The following is a 3,613-nucleotide window of genomic DNA, read 5'->3' on the forward strand; positions in this document are numbered from 1 at the left end:
TCATATTTGTGCCCATTTAGTCCCCGAACTAGCCTCGTTCCTATGCTTTCTAGTGCTTATTAGGGTCGTTTCTTATCTTTAGTTCCCTACTTTGCATATTCTTTGAGGTTTTGTGTCCTTGGTAGGAGAGGATCGCTAAACTTGCACTTATGAAGCAAAGTAGAGCTAAATGGAGTGCATCTAATGACCAAGCATCAAAGAGGAGACCATTACTAACGGCCTAAGTGAATAAATGAAGTAGAAATGGGCAATGATGAAGAGCCCCATGACCTCCCATCGATCCCCACAGATCCTTAGGCAGTCAAAGAAGAAGAAGGCAAGCTCAGCAATGATCCGGGCGTCCCGAGCCCAGGTCGAGCGTCTTCAATCCTCAATCTGGGCGACTCTCTACGGGACTTGCGAAGCACTAATCCTCTTCGTAGGGACTTAATCACCATTTAAGCCCTTAGTTACCCTAATACTTGTACTTAGTAGAAATACCCCCATTGTGTTAGAGGGTTAATCACCAAGTTAGAATTTAGTATTAATCAAGTTTATATATTATTAATCAAGTTGTATTCTCTTAATCCCATATTAATCAAACCTTAATTCCTCTTTAATCCTTCAAGTGTTCTTAGTTTTAGTTTGGTAATTTGAAGATTATTTGGGTTTATTGAAGACTTGACAACTCTTCATCATTCATGAAGTGTTCTTCTATTATTCTTTGCTTATTATTTTGGATCATCCTTAAAGTTGGTATAATTCCTTTTACCCTTGCTTAAATAATTATTTCTTACTTATTCATCATGTTTAACTATGCTAATATGATTGACTCCTTTATTAGCATGTTTACCATAATCATGAGTGAGTAGTCTTCTAGCTAGGGTAAATGGGGGATTAGGGGAACTATAACATGGGGGTAGATTCATACTTAATCTAATATATTATTATAAAATTGCTTGCATGTTGTAGTGTTAACCTATGCACATGTTATGCTTGATAAAATGCTTGACTTTGAAACCTTGCATTTATACATCTCTTATCTATTCAACAAGACTTGTAAGATATAAACTAACTCGGGTCTTGTTAGACCATGCATATAAGTGAATAGGAAGAAAGTAAGTCGACTTGTAGGTGTTGTACAGTCTTGACCGACTCGGCTCCGGAACCCAAATCTTCCTATGAATCGTAAGATATAAACTAACTCGATTCCACTACCACAAAAATTTGCTTGTAACTATGTAAACATGTTTGTATGATCACAACCATGAATCCCTATGAACCCATGAGACCCTAGTGCCTTGATCTATTATTTACAAACCCTTACTTTACTTGCTTGTTTTACTTCAATTTCTTTACATTTCATTGTTAAAGTAGTGTAGCTTGATACCTCAAATCTCAACCCAATTTGTGACACCCTAAGACATAGCTTTCTACAACCGATAACTTAATTCAATACCCCTCCTTTGGGATCCAACCTTTACTTACCACTCTACTAAGAGTAGTATTTTTAGTTATAAATTTTGTTTTGGTTGGTTGACTTAGACGACAAAGTTTTGAATCGCAGCAAAAATGGCGCCGTTGCCGGGGATGGTGTTCAATTGAATTGTTATCACTTGTTGTTTTTAGTTGTATCTTTCTTGACCTTGGGGAAGTCAAAATCCTCAAGGTAGTATTAATTGTTTTCTAGTTGTTTGATTTTTGCATGTCTAGGAGATCACAAGGTAGACCTTTGCCTATTGATCCCGAAATTGAAAGAACCTTGACCAATCATAGAAGAACCGCTAGAGGGGCTTCGACAAGTTTGGGTATTGGAGAACTTGTGGACATCGATATTGTCTAATCGGATAGTGTTGTGTTTACCAACCCTTTTGCTAGAGAAGGAGAGGCGAACCCAATTCAAAACCAACCACAAAATCAACCCACAATGCCTAAATTTTCATCTCATTTCGTACCAACCGAGGAGAACCTACCAAATGGTACTCTAATACCACCTCACTTAACCGGTAATTTCATTGCCAAATCCACATTCATACAATTAGTTGAGAGAAGTCAATTTGGAGGGATGCCTAGAGAAGATCCTCATCTACACATCGATACTTTTTGTGACTATTGTGATGTAATCTCTCAAACCGGAGTGACTCAAGACCAAATTTGATGGGTGTTATTTCCTTTTTCCTTGATCGGAGCCGCAAAGCAATGGTTAAAGAGCCTAGAAAAGGCTACCCTTGGAATTGATTCATGGAAGAAGTTAGCACTTGCCTTATACAAGAAGTTCTATCCTCTGGATAAGACCAACATGTTGAGAGCCCAAATCACCGGGTTCAAGGAAAGGGATGAGGAATCATTATATGAAGCATGGGAGATATTTATGGATACTTGTCGCTCTTGTCCTCACCATGAACTTAGTGAGTGGTTCCTTGTTCAACAGTTTTGGAATGGCTTTTATAAAGACTCACGAAATGTGCTTAATATGGGCTCCAATGGGAGGTCCACCAAGGTTGATGACAACCAAACATGGGCCAAAATCGAAGAGATGGCGGTTTATAATTCCCAATATAGTAGGCCACGGAAGGCCACTAGAGGAGGAAAGCATGAGGTGGATCCCATCACACAATTGGGTGCTCAACTAAGTGCTCACATCGACACCATAAACTTGAAGTTTGAGAAGGCCATGGCTAAGCTTGATGAAGCCTCAAATCACCCAAACAACATGTCAATGCTATGATGGCATCATCCTCAATCCAAATGTAGTATGTGAGAGTTGTGGAACCTTGGGAGATGATCAAAACGAATGTAGGGGAACAAATGAACAAGTGAATGCTTATCGCCACTTTGTTAGTTGTTGCATTTAATTGGTTTAGGTGGACAATTTGTAGCTGTGAGTTGGGTCCGTTCCATTAGTTCTCTCTAGTTGCATTCATAATTTGCTTGGGGACAAGCAAAGGTTTGGTTTGGGGAGATTTGATGCGTGTATTTTATATAAGGTTTTTACCCCATTTTTACACGCATTTCTATGTTATTTACGTGGCATCTTGCTACAAATGCCCCGAATAGTCTACTTTGGTTTGTCTTGTATTAATTGCAGGAATGAACCGGAAAGGAGCGAAATCGAGCCGGAACTTGTCCCAATCTCATGCATTTTGGAGAATGGGAAATTGGAGCTTGGAATTTGTCACTTAGAGATGCGTGAAGTGGCTTCGGAAGGTGTCAAAGAGTCCACCCGTGCTAATATAGCTCGATCGACCAAGTTGACTACTTGATTTGGTCGATCGAATGCTTTATCATGCTGAAGTCTCTCGATCGAACTCTTTCCTTACTCAGTCGAGATGGTCGTTTGTTGAAGTCCTCGATCGAGTGGCTGTATTACTCGATCGAAGTGTTTGCTGGATTTTGTTCTCGATCGAGTGGTTTTAATCTACTCGATCGAGAGCCTCGGTGTCTATTGCGGATTTTTAGTTTATTTCGAGATTTTGTTTAGGTAATTAGGATAAATAAGAAGGACGGCAGTCATTAGTACTTTCTCTTATCTTCTCTTCTTCGACTTCTCTCTCCTTTACTCTCTCTTACAATATGAAACTTGGAAACCTAATTCTCCATTGCTTTTTCCTTGTAATCGGTATTCTCTACTCTT

At 39.2% G+C, this 3,613-nt stretch overlaps 1 non-coding gene across 1 annotated transcript; it reads right to left on the reverse strand.

The window, feature by feature from the left end:
* Positions 1-2,278: 2,278 nt before the first annotated feature.
* Positions 2,279-2,385, reverse strand: LOC141625386 (small nucleolar RNA R71). Its single transcript, XR_012535170.1, has one exon. It is a non-coding gene; the product is annotated as a small nucleolar RNA R71 (small nucleolar RNA).
* Between the last annotated feature and the right edge of the window lie 1,228 nt (positions 2,386-3,613).

The sequence above is a fragment of the Silene latifolia genome, chromosome X (genome assembly GCF_048544455.1).
Source record: "Silene latifolia isolate original U9 population chromosome X, ASM4854445v1, whole genome shotgun sequence".
In the NCBI taxonomy this organism is placed as follows: domain Eukaryota; kingdom Viridiplantae; phylum Streptophyta; class Magnoliopsida; order Caryophyllales; family Caryophyllaceae; genus Silene; species Silene latifolia.